Source organism: Leptinotarsa decemlineata, unplaced genomic scaffold (assembly GCF_025532065.1).
Source record: "Leptinotarsa decemlineata unplaced genomic scaffold, Ldec_3_MD MMD2_tig00001719_RagTag_RagTag, whole genome shotgun sequence".
Lineage (NCBI taxonomy): Eukaryota > Metazoa > Arthropoda > Insecta > Coleoptera > Chrysomelidae > Leptinotarsa > Leptinotarsa decemlineata.
In genome coordinates this window covers 3663207-3669529 of record NW_027412569.1, presented here as the reverse complement: position 1 = coordinate 3669529, position 6323 = coordinate 3663207, and the positions used below count along the sequence as shown (strand labels likewise).

General features: G+C 33.7%; 1 long non-coding RNA gene across 1 annotated transcript; it reads right to left on the bottom strand.

The window, feature by feature from the left end:
• Positions 1-917: 917 nt before the first annotated feature.
• Positions 918-5754, bottom strand: LOC141482681 (uncharacterized). Its single transcript, XR_012465655.1, has 2 exons — positions 5322-5754; positions 918-1194 (listed from the first exon to the last, which is right to left on the bottom strand). It is a non-coding gene; the product is annotated as an uncharacterized lncRNA (long non-coding RNA).
• Between the last annotated feature and the right edge of the window lie 569 nt (positions 5755-6323).

The window sequence follows — 6323 nt, the reverse complement described above, 5'->3', positions numbered from 1 at the left end:
TGACTCTTTAAAAAAACTGAAAAAACACTCTTCAATAACAACACAAACTAAAAAATAATTCGGAAGTAATTAAAAATTATGTTCAACATCGATGATAAGTCCTATGGCTTGATGTAACTGACGACTTTTAATGAGTTTGATATCAGAATAAATCTATGCACAAAAAATTATTTTGTTGTTGAAAAGCGTGGGGTGCTAAATATTTATTTTTATAAATACTTGGTTATGAGCTGTTTGAAAGATTGGAGCCATAAAAAAAATATAATTTAAAGCTTTTAACGCTTTTTCAAAACAAAATCAATTTTTTTGTGAATAGATTTATTCTGGCTTTTAAAAATTCATTCAGTTTCATTAAATCATAGGACTTATTATCATTGTTGAACACAATCTTTAGTTTGAATCGAATTGATTTTTATTTTTCAGTTTGTGTTGCTACTGAAGCGTGTTTTTTCAGTTTTTTCAAACTATTATTTATTTCAATCCTTTTTTTTGACCTATTTCTCGATCCTAATCAACTTTATGAATAAAATTTACATACAACTCGATAAAACAGAATGAAATTTCGTAAATTTAGTTAAATGGTCAAGAAATATTGTGAACAAAACTTTGTTGAGACAAAATTCTGATTGAACTAGTTTTTATATTTATTTTTATGATGAAGAGATGTCTCAAGTGACTTGCTTTTTTAAAAAATCATGGCAGGGGTATTATATTACATACTGAAAACTACTGACAAAACAATTTTTTATGTATTTCATCCATTAGGTAGATATAAGTTCGAAAGCGGTAAATAACGATCTCTCCTCAAAACATTATGGTTTTGAAAGATTATAAATTATCAATTTTAGCACTTGGCTGAATCCCAATTGAACAGAAACTTGTAGTCGTTCAGGTTGAGCATGATTGCTTTCCTTCAATGAATAAAAAAATATTCTTCGATTTATTTCATCTACAAATTTTTACATAGTAACTTGTTTTATCCAAATTTAATGGAATGATTATAGGCACGTAAAATATATATTTACACGTCTTGTAATTACATTAGAATATAATTTTAAACAGAACAGTCACATGCTCCGCTGATGCATTCAAATTGAGTATATGAAGAATTTTTAGTTGAACAGTATATCCTGCATTCACTGTCAAATGTGCATTTGTCTGCTTCAAGTCCATTGTTAACCTGCAATGCCAAACCTGAAAAATATAGACACAGTCAGCTGTAGCTTTCATATTATATTTATGATCAAATATATAACAACCTGGTAGAGGTATGTTCTCTATATGAAAGTTGAAACTTTCAACCAGAATTCAGTCTACAGAATTCATATGACTTAATCAATAAAATAGAGAACATACCTCTACCAGATAATGCAAAATTACTATCTTTTGATGAGCAGAATCTATTTCTCAGTATACCTCCTGATGATACTATTACTTTAGTAATAAAGGGTTTTTAAATAAGGGCGGGTAGATGTTGAAATGGAATAAAACAAGCTGTGTGTGAGGTATTAACAAACTTATTTTTTTATTTGAAAGGCGCATGTATGCCATTAAGTGTTGGATATGACATCATTCAAATGCCCGCCTCGGCTTCTTACGGTGGCACGTATCCGAGTGGTCCAATTTTCAATGACTCTTTCGCATAGATACGGCTGAATTTAAGCGATGGCCTGTGTTATGTTCACCTTTAGCGCATCGGTCGATTGTGGTTTATTTGCATAGACCTGCGACTTCAAGACACCCCACAGGAAAAAGTCTAGCGAGGTCGAATCGCATGACCTTGGTGGCCAGTTCACATCACCCCTGCGAGAGATAACCTTACCCTCAAATCGTTCATGCAAAATGTCAATCGTGGCGTTTGCTGTGTGGCACGTAGCGCCGTCCTGCTGGAACCACATGTCGTCTAGGTCCATATGGTTCAATTTGGGCCATAAGAAATTAGTTATCATCGTTCTGTAGCGATCGCTGTTGACGGTGACCGCCTCACTAACGTCGTTTTCAAAAAAGTACGGACCAATTACGTCGCCGGCCCAAAATCCACACCAAACGGTAACTTTTTGAGGATGCATTATCACTTGATGAACCTCGCGTGGGTTGGTGTCGGCCCATATACGGCAATTTTGCTTGTTAACACAGTCAATCATACAAAAATGCGCCTCGTCACTGAAGATGATTTTTCGGCCAAAATTGGTGTCCTCTTCCAAACGATTCGAAGCCCAGTCAGCAAACAAACGGCGTTGTCCATGGTCATGAACTTTGAGCTCATGGGTCAGTTGGATCTTGTACGGGTGTAGGCCCAAGTCCCGACGCAAAATTCGCCAAGTTGAAGTCTGCGAAAGGCCGAGTTCTTGTGCACGGCGAGGAATAGACTGCCTCGGGCTCTGCTGTACACTTTCATGGACCGCGGCGATGTTCTCGGCCGATCTTGCGTTCCTTGAACGTACGGGTGTTGGCTGATTGTTTACTGAACCGGTCGCCCCAAATTTGGCCACCAAACGTTGAAGAGTCGACTGTGAAGGGCCACCACGTCTACCGTAAAATGGGCGCAATGCGCGCAACATTTGCGTTAACGAACACTCATTTTGATAATACAGTTTTATCATTTGAACGTGTTGTTCAATCGTGTAACTTGCCATGATGATTTGGCATAAACAACTGAATAATAAACAAAAGATTTGACAGATGTCACCAAAACAAAATGGCCGCCACGAGGCGCCAAAATCTACCCGCGCCAATTGAAAAACCCTTTACATTTATTAGATAAAATATATTAACAAAATTCATGAAAACATTAAATTCACTATTTAAGTAGAAGCAGAAAACTCAATCTTAACTTAACTTAAAAATTAGTAGAATGAACAACAAACATGATTTTTCAATTTATCACAAACCGTCCTATACGGATATACCATACATTACGATTCTACCCATCCATATCAACACAAAGCAGCAGCTTATTATAGCGTGATTCACAGATTAGTCGATGCCCCTATTTCAATAGATGATTTCAATAATTATCTTAATATCATCAAGCAAATTGCAGTAAACAATGGGTTTATAGCCAAAAAAGTCTACGCAAAAGCAATTCGAGACGTTTTTCCTATTGATAAGTCAGACATTCAAAATTATAGAGCTTTAACGAGTGGCTTCATTTTTGAGGAAACGAGATATTAAAATTGTATAGAGAACAAGTAATACCTTGAGAAAGTTAGTTAGAAATATTGAAGATGAAACATCCAAATTCAAGAAATTAGGAGTATATAAATTAAAGTGTCTTGAGGTAGGTATATATTGGTCAAACTGGCAGAACATTCAGGAGTCGAATCCTGGAACATCATATGAGCTATGTAAATAAGAAAACAAGTTCAACATATTCAAATCATCTTTTAGAAGAAAATCACATCTTTAACAAAGAGTTCAAAATTTCACACATAAAAAATAAAAGTTTGAAACTGAATCATTCGTAAGGAATGGAAAATAATGAAAAAAATTCAAACATTTCAATGACTGACCAACTGAATTTGAATAGATCACAATTATTGAACTTGTTTTCTTGGAAAAACCGAGAAAGAATTATCATTGATGTATAAGTGAGGTAATATGCTTCAGGAGATTATAATTGAAGAGGTACCACAGGTAGACGTTAAGGTAATTTTTTGGAGGTAGCTGCAGTTATGGTTACCTGTAGTATATAAATTGTAAAAATCATCTTGTAGTATTCAAATCACTTTTGATGAAGCTACTGTGTTTGGGAAACATGTCGTGATATATTTCTCAAATGAAGTTTGTGGAAATCAAATCATGAGGTGTAGTTTATGAAAAAATAACTGAATTTATTTCTTGTAATCGCGATTCAACAGGATAAGTTAATGTCATCTATACTGATATAAAAAAAACCTTCGATCAGATTGATCACTTTTTACTTTTTAAAAAACTTCAAAATATCGGAATTTCTACTTCTCTAATAGGATTGCTCTTATATGTGAGATCGCATTCAGTTCGTCGAATATGGGGGGTAAAGTCGAACCATTATATTTTCACTTCGGAAGTGTCCCAGGGGTCTAATCTGGGGCCACTCTCATTCTTAATTTCCATAAATGACATTTCGGTACGGATCACATGCCCTCATTTACTTATTGCAGGCAGATGATTCGAAGATTTATTTAATAATTAAGTCCATAGACGACTGCTATCATTCACTGGACTCGCTAAGTGAAGTTCAAATCTGGTAGAGTGAAAACAAACTGAATGTAGATAAATTCAAAGCGCTGACTTTTTACAGAAAACTTCATTCACTACTTTTCGAATATTCCATTATTTAAAGATATAGGGGTCGTATTCGATCGAAGGCTTACATTTGATACTCATTTAACTCACATTGTATCGTCGGCGTTGACGCTATTGAGATATTTCTCCAGAAACTGGGGTAACTTTTCAAAAGTTAATACGCTCAAATTATTGTATGTCACTATTGTAAGAACTAAGGTAAATTATGCATCGTTAATTTGGTCTCCATTATATTAAAATTCCGTTCAGCGATTAGAATCTGTTCAGGGTATGGTTGATTGTTTTCCCTGATAGCAATGGATCGGGGGAATCTTGTTGACTCACCCTGTATAATATTTTCAAATTATTTTTTGATTGATTTTAATTTAATTGTTATGAAAAATGATGCACTAAAACACTTGCTTGAAGAATAAATTCCATAAAAATTGATAGAAATGTGTTTCAAAATCAGCTAAAAGTGAGTAGCGCACGAATAATTTCCTTATTTTTGATTAACGGGGACATTAAAAAATTAATGATTTAATTTTAAATTGAATTTTCTATAAATTGATGGATGTAGCCGTTACTACGTGGTAGGAAATCATAATGAATGAAATCATAATGTTTTTACCACAATAAAAGTGGTAAAAAACATAGAAAGTTTCATTTCCCTTTTCTTTATTAATCAATTTTCTAATGATGATGGAATTTATATTGAAACATTCATTAACGATATTTATAATTAAAGATCTTTAGTAATGTATTCCAACTAGCTAAAATTTTTGAGTTTACTGTTTAGTATATTAAAGCCACATTAAAATTTTTCCATGTATATTTTAATCACATATTCTATATGAATGTTTTAGGGCTCGACAATCATCACAAGGGACACAAAACATTATTATCAATGTTTCACATCTGCCATGACTGCTCACATTTTTTTACTAATGGGGCCACTATGTATGTAATAACTGACTGACATCAACACAAAGTTTTATGATTGTATGTTTTTTAAAACACAATTGACGAGAAAAATTGAAACTGTAGGTACTTACCTGTCAAGAGTGAAACGCTTGTTGTAACACAATAGAACACCACGAAGGTAAATAACAACAAAAGTGAAGAAAACTTCATTTCTGCCATAAATTGGTAGCCGAAGTCTATTGATAAAATAATTGGAATAGATGTTATTTACCAAACTATCATATTTCCAACGCATATTCTATCTCGACCTTCAGATGATGATTTCCGTTTCCTTTCCACTCCTACTGACAGCACGTTGATTTGGTAACAAACAAAATCGCCTGTCATGACTTCCTTGATATCGATTCATTCCGCCATAGCCATTGAGTTTTAATTGAAATAAATATAGTTTAAAAACTGAAAAACATGCTTTTAAAGAACATCGAACTAAAAAGTTGAAAAAAATTTTTTTAAATAAGCTTAAAACAATAACGAACGAAAAATACTAGTTTTATTGTGAAAAGAGCGACGGGCGCTTGATAGACAAAAAATATGGCACAAAGCGCCCACGCTTTTTTCACGTTCGTTATTGTTTCAATCTTAAAAAAATATCTTTAACTTTTCAATTCGTTGTTCTTTAAAAGCTTGTTTTTTAGTTTCTTAAACTATATTTATTTTTCATTTTTTAGTTTCGTATGCTATAAAAGCGTGTTTTTCAGTCTTTTTGAACTATATTTATTTTATCTAAACTCTGGGATCAATCAGCCGTATATTGTTTATAAAAATGACCATTGATATTTTCCGATTCCAGAGAGGGAGCCTGGAAATCAGCTACCAAGCCAAAGGTGCGCAAAGGAGGGTGACAAATGAGGCAGCAGGCGCGCGTGTTCATGAAAAAAAAATACTTTTTTCAAATGACGAATTACATGTGAAGTGAGTTCGAATTATATCAAAGAGGTTAAGTACAGCACCATCTGCCTGCGAATAGATAGCGATGATGTCGATATATCGAATAGTTTACATACAGCGCCATCTGCCCGCGAATAGATCAGGTAATAATATCGATATTTCTGTCAAATACAGATCCCGAGCTT